This window comes from Ursus americanus, chromosome 10, assembly GCF_024610735.1.
Source record: "Ursus americanus isolate L20-20 chromosome 10, mUrsAme1.1.p, whole genome shotgun sequence".
In the NCBI taxonomy this organism is placed as follows: Eukaryota; Metazoa; Chordata; class Mammalia; order Carnivora; family Ursidae; genus Ursus; species Ursus americanus.
In genome coordinates this window covers 65,945,601-65,959,996 of record NC_142136.1, presented here as the reverse complement: position 1 = coordinate 65,959,996, position 14,396 = coordinate 65,945,601, and the positions used below count along the sequence as shown (strand labels likewise).

General features: G+C 38.2%; 1 protein-coding gene across 2 annotated transcripts in view; it reads right to left on the bottom strand.

Annotated features, from left to right (window-relative positions):
* The window catches only part of STARD13 (StAR related lipid transfer domain containing 13), a 513,073-nt gene that overhangs the window by 445,321 nt on the left and 53,356 nt on the right, over positions 1–14,396 (bottom strand). The gene's annotated exons all lie outside the window — the stretch shown is intronic.

Sequence of the window (14,396 nt, the reverse complement as noted above, 5' to 3'; positions counted from 1 at the left end):
CCTCCTCCAGATTACTAACTTGTAAATCTATGCCAAGAAAGCAGGAGTTCTTCTTAAATGTTTCCTGAATAATTCATAATCATAAAACATCTGGATCTCAAGAGCTTTCTTTCCTTTATAACAAACTAAGGAAATAGTCACGATTTGCCATGATGTAAGAAAGTTTCTGGGAGTGATATCTACGAGGAGGGAATTTCAACTGTGGGAGCTTCAGTTAAAAAATCATCCAGTGGTTTTTCTTTCAACTTCAGTTGAGGAAAAGCCCCATCCTTTTCATATTGTGCTTGGTTTTAATTCAATCATACTGACCCGACTACATTTATTTTTGCCTTCATTGATTTATTTGAAAAGAAGCAATTAAGAAGCTATTGCATGCCAGCCTTAAAAGTTTTCACATATTCAATGAACCTCCTCTTCAGTGATAATACTCACAACACTGGGACTAGACCCTTTCCCTTGGGGAGCCCAGAAGCTTCTAAAGAAGCATATATCAAATTCTTTTCTTTAGCTAAAATCAAATGACATTTTGGAATTTCAGGGAAAAAAATTCCTACTCCTTTTTATCTTTTATGGACACTTTCCTATTTTCATTATTACTTAATAATATTATTCACCAATTTCCTTATTAATAATTAAGAACTTCATTCCTAGAAATTCAGGTGAAGTTAATTGGCTCTACCCTCCTCATTAAGCTTTTGGAAGACACCATGGATAAAGAATCCTAAATCACTGTGCCTTGACAACCACAAACATTTTCCCCAAGGCCTTTTTATGTAGCAATTTAGATCAAGAGCAACAAAGTTTAAGAAGGCAGTGCACAGTGATTAGCAATGAGACAGGGAGAGACAGAGACATAGAGGCACACACACAGAGACAAAGAGACTCTCAAAAAAGACTTTTCTTTATAATTAGAATATAAGCTAATAAATGTGGAAGGAATGGCTAGAACCAAAGAAATCACCATTCTGTAACTCTCCATTTTAATAAATGATTCCAGCAAGATCAAGGTCAATGGATGCTAAAACCATTGGCTGAAAGGTTGTCATGAAATTGAACATTCACATGACCTAAAAGATTTACAATGCAGATTATTTACAAATTACAAATGGAAAATGTACCTTGACATTTGGTAATCATCATCTTATCTAGATGATCAGACAGTCTCATCAACAGGGAAACCTTCTGACTTTATTTGCTACCTGATGTGACACAATAAATCTACAGTATTACATATGTAGCTTTCTTGCTGTAAATGTTGTCTTTATCAAATTATGAAGAAAAGTCATACACATTCAGAGTGCATTCTGAATGGAACATTCTAGAAGATACTGATCTGAACACAAAAAAGTCAGTGTCATGAAAGAAAGAAGGAAAGAAAGAAGAAAAGAAATGTCAAAAGCAAATGTATAAGGGCACCTGAGTGATGCAGTCGGTTGAGCATCCAACCCCTGGTTTTGGCTCAGGTCGTGATCTCCAGGTCATGACACTGAGCCCCATGTCAGGCTCCATACTCAGTGAGGAGTCTGCTTGATAGTCTCCCTCTCTCCTTATGACCTTCCTGCTCATGCTTTCTCTTTCTCCCTCCCTTTCAAATAAATGAATGAATCTCAAAAAAAATATGCAAATGTGTAGTCCAAATATTGATTGGATCCAAGATTTCAAAAAATCTATGAAAGACAATATTAAGACAATTGAAAATATTTAATTATGGACTATATTAGATGATAATTCATTCAATTCTCAGGAGTAGTTGATGGTATTTTGCCTATATATATATATATATGAGGTATATAATAAAAATTAAAAAGTCTTTATCGATGAGTTGCTAATTCTTAAGTAACTAAACAGTTCAGCATAAAAATGTGTATTTCTATTTTACATATGTGTATGTAGACACATATATTCATATGTATACATATATCCACATACATAGAAGAAAAGCAAAAAAATGTAAACTTGTGAATCTAGGTGAAAGGTATATGATTTTAATATTCCATTTCTTCCAACTTTTCTGTAGGTTTAATTTTTCAAAGTAAAAAGTGGGGAGAAAAAGACACAAGATATCAACTTTTGACAAAGAGCATTATAATCAATTAATACTGTAATAAAAATTATAAACTGGCTTTAAGAGGAAAAAAAGCCTGGTTTCTCTTGGCTCTGCCATTTAATAGGTGTGTAATCTTGGATCAATCACTTAGCTTAGAAATAAATTTTTCTAATCTATAAAGTAAGAAGATGATGTTCATACAAAAAGGACAAAGAGACCAAAAAGGTATCCCCAAACTTGTGTTTTAATATCTTCCTTTATGTATTATGGTATGAAAGGGGAAAATGCTGAAATTATTATCACTCTCCTCTCCTCCCTTTTCTTTCTCACAAGTAAAATGTGCATCAAAAGGAAAATGTGACTAGCACCTTTCATTTTTTAATAAAACGGGAATTCCACTACTCATCTTGTGGTTGATGATTGCCATGTGCTGCTCAGAAGGTGCTGGAAGATTTCAGGCAGAAAAACTAGAAAATTATCACCCTTATGATCATTTCTATTGTTGCATCACAATAGAGAATAAGGGTTAAACTCAATTAACCATTTTTTCCCATGTTCCAAAGAATGTTTTTTATTCTGCTGTGGCCAGCGGACCTTGATTTCTGTTGCTAGGAAACCTGGAAAGCTCTTTTAGTCCTCATGGAAACCATGCTTAATGCAATCACTTTGGCTGATTATTTACTGGCTGTTTGGCTTGATGCCAACTCAAGGAAGGTTTGCTTCGAACCTTTACAAGGTAAACTAATAGGGGCAAACTGTGCTAGTATGGGAGCCTAGGGCAGGCTGCCCCCAAATATGCCAAAATGGCATATGGATTATTTTGAGTTAAAGTTACTTAAGGAACAGCTAGAGCAAGAATACTCTGACCCTCTTTTGTCTCCAGAATGTAAGAAATGAATATCCCATGTGAAAGGTAGAGATTAATGGTGATAAAGATTGGAGAGAAGGAATTTAGGGCTGAAAAAGCCTATATAAGCAAACCTTGTTACTTTTACTAATTTACTAGCCTAGTCCAAATTCAGTTTTACTAATTAAAGCTCCCAAATATAAGCTTTCTTTATCAGTGCCTCAAAGATTTATGCTTCTTTGTCTAAAAAGCATAAAAGCTGGACACCTTGGTCACTTCTAAGGTTGCATAGTACGTACAAATTAAATTTGATTTTCTTCTGTTAATTTGTCTATGTCACTTTTTCTCTTAGACCAGTCAGAAAAACCTTGAAGGATAGAGGGAAATTTTTCCTCTTCAATACTAGCTCTAGGAGATTTGTGAAGTGCCTCAAAGACTTCTTGGGGGTCAGAGAGGGTAGAAGGACAAAGGGGAAATATACCTCCTTCCTTCAAGAAGGGCAATTTTACTTCTATCTGTTTTAATGTTAGGCTCCATTTGAAGATACTGTTTCATTGGGAGGTAGTGAGGAATTAAAAAAAAAAAAGTTTGAAAAGCCCTGATCTAATCTGCAAACAAACAAACAAACAAACAAAAATCTCTGAAAACTAACTTGCCCAAAGTTACATAGCTCATAAACACCAAGGCTGTGGATTAAGCTGGTTGCTCTGACTTTAAATCTTTCCATCATCCCATACTTTCTGTTGCTAGGATTGAGCAAACAACATCACTATATATACAATAACAATGTTTTAAGGTAATATCAGAGTATCATGAACAATGCTCTATGCTAATGGATTTGAGAAGTTTGACAAATGGATGATTTTCTGAATAGTGCTACTTAAAGTGTGGTCAGCTGACTGGTCTGCAAATTATTTATGACCAGTCTGAGATGAAATAAGTACAGAAATTGAGCGTAAGTACTTAGAACCAGTGAAAGCATTTTTTACCATTGCAACATCTAGCATGTAATTTCATATTTTACAAAAATATTGGTCTGCAATGAATTAAGAAAGTCTGTCTTAGAAAACTATAACTTAGCAAAACTGACTTAAGAAGAAATAGAAAATCTAAACAGATCTACAGCCATTTAAAAGAAATGGATTAATGGATCAAAATCTATCCCCCTAAAAAATCCTCCATTCCAAAATGGTTTATATGCAAATTCTCCCAAGCCTCCACCGAATGGATCATATCTATTTTATATAAACTCTTCCAAAGATCAGAACAACAGGAAAAGTAACCCAACTCATTTAATGAGGTCAGTTTAATCTCATACCCAAACTAGACAAGGACAATACAGGAAAAAAATAAAACCTTATAGTCCAATATTTCTTATGACCATAAATACAAAAATATTTAAAAATATTAGAAAATCAAGCCCTGCATACATTATGATTAAGTATTAAACTTGGATATCCTATTAATATGTCACATTGACAGTTTAGAAGGAGAAGTAACAAATCATTAACAGATGAAGAAAACCAAGTATAGAAAAACAAACAAGCAAAAATTCATGAAAAGAGAAAAATTACTAGCACACTAGAAAAAAAGGAACATTTTTAAAGATATCTTTTAAATCTGTCATAAATGTCAATAGCAAAAATAAAACAAAACCATGCTCTTTAAAATCAAGAATGAAAAAGCTTTCCAGCTACCATTGTCTCCTTTCTGACGGTACAGATTGGAAGTGGAGGAGGAGAGAACACTTATACTGATTAGAAAGGCAGAATAAAACCTTCATCATGACATTACTGTCCACATAGAAGAGCCTAGAACTTATACAAATTATTAGAAAAAGTAAGGAATTTGGGATTTTATTAAGATAGTGTATATAAATAAAATATTATTTGCATTAGTATAAAAAAGCAACAAATACTCAGATAATATAACTTTAGAAGATATAATTTATATTAGTAACTAAATTGATAAGCTGTCTAGAAATAAATCTAATAAAAGTGTACAATATTTCTAAAAAAATTATAAAAGTTCTTTGAGAGACATAAAAGAAGACCTTATTAATGGAGAGATACATTATCTTCATGGATAGAAACACTCAATATTACAAAGAGGTCAATTCTCCCCAAAATTAATTCATAAATACAATACAATCACAGTCATCTTCCTGCCAAGATTTTTTTAAGATCCGGACAAGCTGATTCTAAAATCTTATAGAAGAATAAAAGGCCAACAAAAGCCAATAAAATCTAGGAGAAAGAAAAGTAGTAAGAGGAAAAGGGGGAGGAAAAAGATAAATAATTTATTCTTAATAAGACTTTTGATAAAACTATTGCAATTTTAAAAGTATAGAAAAATTGATCAATGAGAGTATCTATAAATACACCCGCAAATACAAGGAAATTTGTAATATGACAGATGATATTATAAATCAGTGGGGACCCTCTCTCTCTCTAATAAAGAAATAAAATATTTAAAAATAAATAAATAAAATATAAATCAGTGGGGAAAGGACATACTTTTTGGTGAATCATATGGGACAATTGATTATCCATATGGAAAGAGATAACATTAAGTCCTACTTCATGATACACAAATTCACAGCCCAGATGGCATGAAGACTGAATTTAAAATAAAAAACAAAAGCCTTAGAATAAAGCATGGAAGAATCTTTAGAATATAGAACTAAAGAAACATTTTCTTTTTTTAAAAAAATCATAAAACATTAAAAAACATAGAAAATTAATAAATTTAACTACATTAAAAAGTAAATTTTAACCACATTAAAACTTAAAATTTACTGTAAAAAGTAAAAAAGCAAGTCATAAACTGGGAAAATCCATGGGAACAACATATAAATCCCAACCTCTGTAAAGAATCCCTCCAATAACAGTACAAATGTAAACAAAGCATATGAACATACAATTTAAAAAGCAAGAAGCACAAGTGGACAATGGCCTATGAAAATACACTTCACTAGTTATCTGGGAATTGAGAAATAAAACAGTGAAGTACCATTTGAAACCATCAAATCAGCAAAACATAATCTGTTGACACCAAATTTTGGTGAAATGTTACACATTATGGGGGATTGTAGATTAGTGAAGACTTCTTGGGACGTAATTTGCCAATATTTGGTAAAGTTTAAATTGAGCTATGGTTCAGCAATAGTACTCCCCATTTATTGAGAGTCTGCCCCAGTAAACACCAGACATGCACGTTGAGATGAAGATACAAGCATGTTGATTGTATTCTTTGTACTACAAAAAAGTGGGGGAAAACCTGTCCTTGAATAGGAGATTAGATTTTCAGAAGAATTTTATTTAAAAGAATATTAAACAAATTTACAGCTAGATTTACCAATATTCACATTGACCTATTTCAAAAACATTAGGCTGAGTACAAAAAGTAAATTGAGAAAAGATAAGTAAAATACATCATTTATGTATATTAAAAAAACATGCAAGATCATATATATATACTTATGAATAAGAACATATAGTAGAAGTCCTAAAAATCACCTGGGAATGATCCATGCCAACTAAATTTAGGAGGTACCCTCTGGGAAAGGGAAGGATGAAGGTGGGGCTTTATTATATCTTCCAAGCTTCACAGGGACGCCTGCGTGGCTCATTTGGTTAAGTATCTGCCTTTGGCTTAGGTCATGATCCCAGGGTCCTGGGATCAAGTCCTGTTTCAGGCTCCTTGCTCGGCAGGTAGCCTGTTTCTCCCTCTGCCTGACACTCCCCCTGTTTGTGCTGTCTATCTCTCTCTGATAAATAAATACAATCTTCAAAAAAATAAAAATAAAAACAGACACATAAACAAGCAAGGTCTTTTCCCAATAACAATAATACCTAAACATCTTGCTGAGCTGTACCAGTGTCAGATTATTTGTTGTACTTTGGATTGTTTCATTGTTAAAAAAAGAAAAAGTACTCATTTGATTTTGCTTTTTTAAGAAGAAGAGATGGGGATCAAAGAATCATTCGCACTCAGGGAGTCAGTACCTCACTCACGGAAGTCCCTTCTCAGCCTCGAGCACACTGCTGAAAAGACTTTTTAGCAGGGCACCTGGCCAAGCCTGGCCACTGGCTGGCAATGGGAGAGAAGCCACTCTGCCCTCAATTTACAATAGTGATGGACCAGACTCCCCCTGGGCCACCAGGAGTCATCATAAGGGCTTACTCCATGAGGTACCCATTGGGCTTTGGTGGTTTAGAAACAGGTGTTTTGCTTGATTTTTGTTTTGTTTTTGTTTGTCTTCCCCTGCAGGTCAAGATAAAAGCAGAAGGAAGGTGAGCAGCAGGTCCTTCACCGGGCCTTGCACAGAGATCACCTGCTCGAGGGTACCCCTGAGCCCTCTGCATTTGCTCCTGGCGGTGGGGGCTCTGTCCATCTCCTCTCTCGGCAGCACTGGAAGGCCTGATCTAGTGTGAATGAAAGGACACAGTGGTCTCAGAAAGATCCGTGGCCCGATATCACGGCACACAGGAAGTCATAAGAGAAAAAGCATTGTGTTCCAGCTTCACCTGTCGACCTTTTGTGGGTAAGCTTTTGGTGAAACAGCAACATCTTCTAGATGCTTGGAGGGATGGCTTTGTAACCTGGGGCAGAGATGCTGCTTCTAAATATAATTGGCATGGCTTTCCTGCCTCAATTCGGGGTATCCATTTTCCACCACATAATCTTCCTATTGTCCACACTGATTCCTGTTTGGTTTGGCAGGGTTAACTGTTGGCAGACTTCCTCAGTGCTGAATTCTCCATACTCCGCTGTGCTGGGATTACTGAAATAACAACCAGCTTTCCCTCACTCTTGGAACGGGAGCCAAGTGCGACACAAATTGTGAAATTTGTTTCTGGTTACCAGGAAAACTTAAAGAAATCCCAACGAAGCAAAAAGGTCGACAAAATTCTTTCCAACATTTGAACAAAAAAGGTATTTTTCGGGTCTTAGATTTATGGAAGTCAATTCTCCAGCTCCCAGCCAGACTTTCAAACCTCCTATTCTTTGCACTACATTATTTAAACACATTGTAAATACCCTTAGTTGCTCTAATAGGAGCTCCATATTGTGCAAGACGGCCATGGTCTGAAGACCTTCTTGAATCTGAAAGGCAGAAGTTCCGTTTCTGGCACATAAACTTGAATTAGGGCTATGGTAAGACTGCCAATGAAGTCCACATTTTGACAGCCAGACAAGCAGGTCATTTATCTGGAAAGACTTTGAATCCCTTCCCAGAGTAAAATGCAGTCCTTTATACCCAGCAGGCTCAGAATAAAAGCTTCTTCACTGACTTGATCAGCGTTCTGAACTTTAGGGTGTAGGAAAGTACTTCCGATAACTTGGAAATGGAGGAAAGATGGAAAAACTGGGCCTGGAAAGAAAGCACCCTGGGGGCTCCTGCCATAATATTGTCTAACTTATGTGTTGAGTGAAGGTTTATATTGTTTATTGAAAATACTATCTCCTGTGACAATGCCCCAAGTCTGAGAAGAAAACACAAAAGGAATGAAGAAAAAAAATGGGATATCTGAAGCCTTTTAGATAAAACATAAAACCCATGGGCACCTATCGAACAACCATCTGAGTTAACATTATGCACCAGGTCCTGTGCTAGGTTCTCAGGGGATAAATATGGCTAAGACACATTTCTTGCCTTTAAAGAGTTTGGAGGTAAGTGGGCTAGATGGGCCAAGAGAAATCATGATGATCTCATTGTGTATGTGTTCTAAGCAGTGGGTTTAACCAGTACTGGGAACCACCACACTCCCCTATAGACCCTGCATCTGCTCTGTTCTGCTTACTGCTTATAGGCCTCTGTCAATCACTTCTGGACCACTGGGCTCTGGCACTTTTCTTCACCATGACAAGTAGGGAAACTCCTTCTACTTCCCCAAACCAGCTTTTTTGAAGGAATGTTAACACAGAACTATTGGGCTCTTAATGGCATAGTTCTTTCCACTCTTAATAGCCCTCCCCATCTAGGGAGCCCTGCCAGGGCCTCCCCTGGACAAAGCAAAAAGACATCCCTTCCTTAAGATGCTTGGTCTTCCCTTGGCAGAAAATAGCAAAAATAAAAACACACAAAAAATAGTATGTGCAAATTTGCTATGTGAATAATATCTTCCTATGTGTATTCTTGTTCAGTGCACAACCTGATTGGCCCGCCATGGTGATCCAACACTACAAGACTGGAAAGATGTCAGAGGAAAGCTAATCACAGCTTCCCCCTAAAACATTTACTCCCTGTATCATCCCAGCTTTGCTGCAGAGACTGGACCATTCTTGAAGACTTCTCCAAGGAGAGTTACTTTAGCGATCCTGTTTTTTCTTCCTCCTGTCTAGCCCCCTTTCTAGAAATATACCATACACCCTGGTTATTAGACAAACCTGTACATGCTTTAATGCAACTGTCTCATTCAAATTCTGCCTCAAAGAGCTCCTGGGCTGGGTGCTCCCCAAACTGGGGGAAGGACTTTTGAGAGCACATGAAATATCCAGAGCAGTCCTAACTTCAGAGGTTCACCTGGGCCTACTCCCAAATAATCTGTTATTCAAAAAAAGCAGTTCATAAATAGCCTAAAACTTTTCTTTTGGTCTTTTCCCCTCCAGGTCAGAAAGAACTCTTCTGAGCAACTTGAAAGTTCAAGTTGAGGTATGAAATGTGAGTCCAAATGGGTCCTTTCTCTTCCTCAGAATTACGTTGAAGAGAATGGACTCTGCTAGATACTGGCATGCAATGGGGCTGAAGGTTAGGTACAAAGATGAATGGAAATGGTCCCTGCCCTCAAGTAGCAAAAAGGAATAAGCATACTTCACATTTCTAGCTTCCAAATTGTTTTCACTTGTATCAACAACCACAGCAGCTTTGAGAGGTTGATATTATTATATATATTTTACAGGTAAAGAGGATAAGGCTCAGAGAGGGTAAGTCCAAGCTTACACACAAAGAAGGAAGAGGGAGAGGATATCCTGAGGGTGAGGTGAAGCGGGTGGTGGGGGGATGGGAGAGCCTAAGGGAGCATAGGTGGGCTTTCAGTTGGAACGTCTGAGGGGAAAGAATCGGTGTGAGGAATGGGCCAGAACACAGCCAGTTAGGAGAAGGGAGAACTTCAGGCCGTGTTGGGAAATAGTCAAGTGCGGCTGGTGTGAAGGGTATTCAGGCACAAAGACTTTGAAGGAAGAGTAAGGTAAGGGAGGTGGCATCAGTCCAGGCTGAGTGTAAATGAGTACAGTAGGCTCAGGGGGCCAGTGGGGATGGGACAATTCAGATCTGGGCTTGGGAGGAGCGATGTTAATTTAACAGCAGGGTGAAGAAGGAATTGGCACAAGTGACAGAAAAGAAGACAGAGACATTTCCAGATACTATCCAGGCCAAAGTAAGAGGTTGGGGGTCTTAATAGGGTAGTGACAGTGGGACTAGAAAGCAGGGAGAAGTGCAGATGGCAAGAAATACACCTAATGTCTATTTTTGGAGGTTCAGAAGAAGGCTTTTAAATGTTTGTAAATATATGCATTAAGCAGTCAAATTCATTTGCACTAGTGCAATCTTTTTTTTTTTTTTTTCAAGATTTTATTTATTTATTTGAGCAAGTGAGGGAGAGACCATGAGCTGGGGGCGGGGGAGGGCAGAGGGAGAAGCAGACTTTCTGCTGAGCAGGAAGCTCAATGCGGGGCTCTATCCCAGGACCCCGGGAAGTCTATGACCCGAGCTAAAGGCAGACCCTTAACTGACTGAGCCACCCAGGCGGCCCTGCACTGGTGGAATCCTATTTGTCAGGATCTCCTTTGTGGGACCCAGTTAAAAGTTTTTAAAAATTCAGCAGATTGAAGCAGAGATACTCTGGCAAAAGAGCGGTGCTTGGGTGCCTGGAGCTGCGGCTTCTCCAGGTGCACTCAGGCTTGGCTTGAAAATAAAATCTCAGGTGGTGTTCAAATACCGCCTAAAAATTTCAGAATCACAACTCAGGAAGATGTCTGATCTCACCAAGACAAATTGGCCTTGTGTGCGTTTTTGGCCAGCCAGCTGGTCATAGTTTTACATGTTGGGGATGCAGCAGTGACCAAAAGAGTCAATCTCTGAGCTCAAGGACCTTATAAGCTACTGGGGAGACATGCAACAAATACATGTGAGCAAATCATATGATTAGATATAATTAAGTGGTATGAAAAAAATAAAATAGGGTAATATGATTGAAAGTAAAGGAGGCAAGGCAATCTGAGGAGGTGTTATTTGAACCGTGGCCTGAAAGACAAGAAGGAGTAAGTCCCACATAGATCCGGGACGTGTAAATTTTAAACAGCAGGACCAGCAAGTGCCAAGTCCATGAACCTGGAATCACTCAATGTGTTGGAGGGTCAAAGTCAAAGCCCATGTGTCTGGGGAGTGGTGAGTGAGTGGGAAAAGTATAGCAGATAGGGTTCCCTCCTTTGGCAAGGGGAGATCAATAGGATCGGGGGGGGGGGGGTAATGAATGTGATTTCATTCCGAATATTTTTGGAAGCTGCCAGGGGAGTGAAATGATCTGGCTTGCACTGTCCAGCTCGTCCAGGCTGCTATGTGAAAAATGGACTTGAAAGGAATAAGAGTGGAAAGAGAGAGGCCAATTAGGCAAGAGAGGATGCTGATGGGCTAGAGGGGAATCAGTCAGAGAGCAGGCTTTGACTGAGTTAGAGATATATTTTGGAGGTAGAATCAACAGAACTTACTAGTAGAGTGGGATGTTACAGAGCAAGAGTAATCCACAAGAACTCCTATTTTTTGGTCTTGAACCTTTGGTGGACAGTGATGCCATTTACAGAGGATGAAAAAGCCTTGGATGGGAGTTGATTTGGCCTAGGGCATGAGTTGGGAGGCTGGATAACAATCAGTAGTTCTGCTTTGAATCTTAAGTAGCAGAGATTCAAGAAGAGATGGGGATTGGGCAGTTGGAAGCTGAGGTTCCAGAGTAAAATTAGGCAGGAGATACTGATTTTTAACTTAAAAGAACAATCAGTAGTGTTTTTAGGTGCTTACTATGTACTCAGCACCAGTGAAAGAAAAATGTTTTCCATTATCAGAAAAGTGCTTCTCCTTGAGAACTCCCTGAAGAGTCAGAGCTATGGCTTTGCCTTTGGGCAGGATAGTGAGATGGAACACCCACCTGTTTCTGAGAAGAGACTTTCCTGGGGAACCATCTGGCATCCTCTGCAGAATGCCAGATCTTTGGCACAAGTTTGTCTTTAAAACAACAACACAATTAAGCTTCTGTGAAGCATGGTGCTATGTAAATCCACAGTGTTAGAGATATCATCTTGACATCTAGGTATCGTTCCAAGACCATCACACAGCACCCAAACAAAGGCCTTTCATTATGGCTTGTGTTTAACCTCAGATGAAAATAGCTGTGTGGGAAAACAAATTTCTCATGGGTTGTAAGTACTATTCAGACCAATTAATACCTACCGTCTATCTATAGGATCTTCAAGTGTTAAATTTCTTAGAAACAACTCTTGATGCTGCCAGTCCTTAAATGAATCAGCTTAATGTTAACAATGTAGTACCATCATTATTTGTATTATTTATGCTGTGTTGTATTATTTAACATTTTCTAACTCTTAAAAGGCAGCTATGCCAAGCATATTAAAGACACATTTCTGGCTAGAATTTGAGAGAGAGAGAGAGAGAGAGAGAGAGAGAGAAAGAAAGAAAGGAAAGAAAAGAAAAAAGAAAGAAAGAAAGAAAGAAAGAAAGAAAGAAAGAAAGAAAGGAAGGAAGGAAGGAAGGAAGGAAGGAAGGAAGGAAGGAAGGAAGGAAGGGAAGGGAAGGGAAGGGAAGGGAAGGGAAGGGAAAGAAGGGAAGGGAAGGGAAGGGAAGGGAAGGGAAGGGAAGGGAAGGGAAGGGAAGGGAAAGAAAAGAAAAGAAAAGAAAAGAAAAGAAAAGAAAAGAAAAGAAAAGAAAAGAAAAGAAAAGAAAAGAAATCTCTAAAGTGAAATCTGTAGGGACAGGTGGTATGCTGGTAGTTTCAGTAGTTAGCAGCGAAAGGATATTAGACAATTTCAACTTTCTGCTCCCCCCCCCCACAAATTTATCATTCCTGGGATGCCAGTCTCAGAAATCTAGACTAGGAGAGTTTTGAGAATTGTTCATTTATCTATCAATCCATCCATTCATTAATTTACCACAGAGGGAGTATTTTCAGTGATGGTGGGGAATATTTTCAGTGATACACTTGTCAAGGAAAGAGATACAGTATCCACCCTTAAATTAGTTCATGCTTTAGTAATTAATAAGCAATTTCCTGGCTATCAACAAGTAATAAAATATGTAATTACATGAATAATTGAATTGTGCCGATGCTACACAGGGAAAAGTACAAAGTACAGAACAAAGCACCACACCTGGGTGGGGACAAAGGGCGGGTCAGGAAAGGTTTTTTTTGAGGAAATGTTTCATTTGAGACCCAAGTGACAAGCAAAAGTGAACCAGGAAACGGAGCATTGGGTAAGGAGCGAGAGGAAGTAGCCCTAAAGGAACTGTGGATCTGGATGTGCAAATAGGACATATCTACTAAGTAGAGCCATCACCTGAACTTAGTGCCATTAGCACAGTTTCAAATGGAACTACAGACACAGAGTCCTTTTATTCTTTGTTTACTCTATTTCTGGGTTTTTATTTTGGTTTTTTGTTTTGCTTTTATTTCTCAATTTAGACCACTCGATTCCAAAACCTAGTTGTGCGACCTTGGGTTGATACAATAGCACCAAAGAGTTGGAAGGATTCAATGAGATATAGGGCCTTGCACAGCAACCAGTGCATAGTAGGTGTTCAGTAGCTTTGATTCTCTTTTCTTTGCACATAGGTAATCAGTGTAGACAAAATGCCTATAAACTACATAGCACAGGGCTGACATCAGAGAATACTTAGTAGATGAAGATGTATTTTACTTAGCCTTGAATAGATGACAGGTTTTTAAAAAGTGTCAGTGATGCAGGAAATTGAAAGGAGGGGTGGTGTGGAGAGCCATTATATTATGATGAAAGGTTCAGGAACAGGATGGTATGGCCAGGGAAAATTCCAGTTTGGTCACAATGCAAGATAAATAGGGGGTTGAGTGAGGAATGAGGCTGCATAAGTATGTTGGAGTCAGATTATTTTCAACTCTGAATGATAAGCTAAAGAATGTTTATTTTATCTTATAAATACTAGGGAGTCATTTAAGGTTTTGAATAAGAAGAAAGAATTGAATTAGACAACGTAATGGTACAGGATGGATAGGGGAAGAGAGCATTTAGAAGCACTGAGAACAGTTAGCAGACTTTATCTAGGCATGACTTGGGGTGAGTGTAGCAAGAAGGAACAGGTGGGAAGGGATTATAAACCAAGAGCTGACTTTATCTGGTAATGGGGGTTATGTGAGATCTGAGAGGAAAGGATTATCTATAAATCTAAGGGTGGAGCCTAAGTGGATCAGTTAACACCAGTGGGGATGTCAGCAAGAGCTGCTGTTTTCAGGGTCT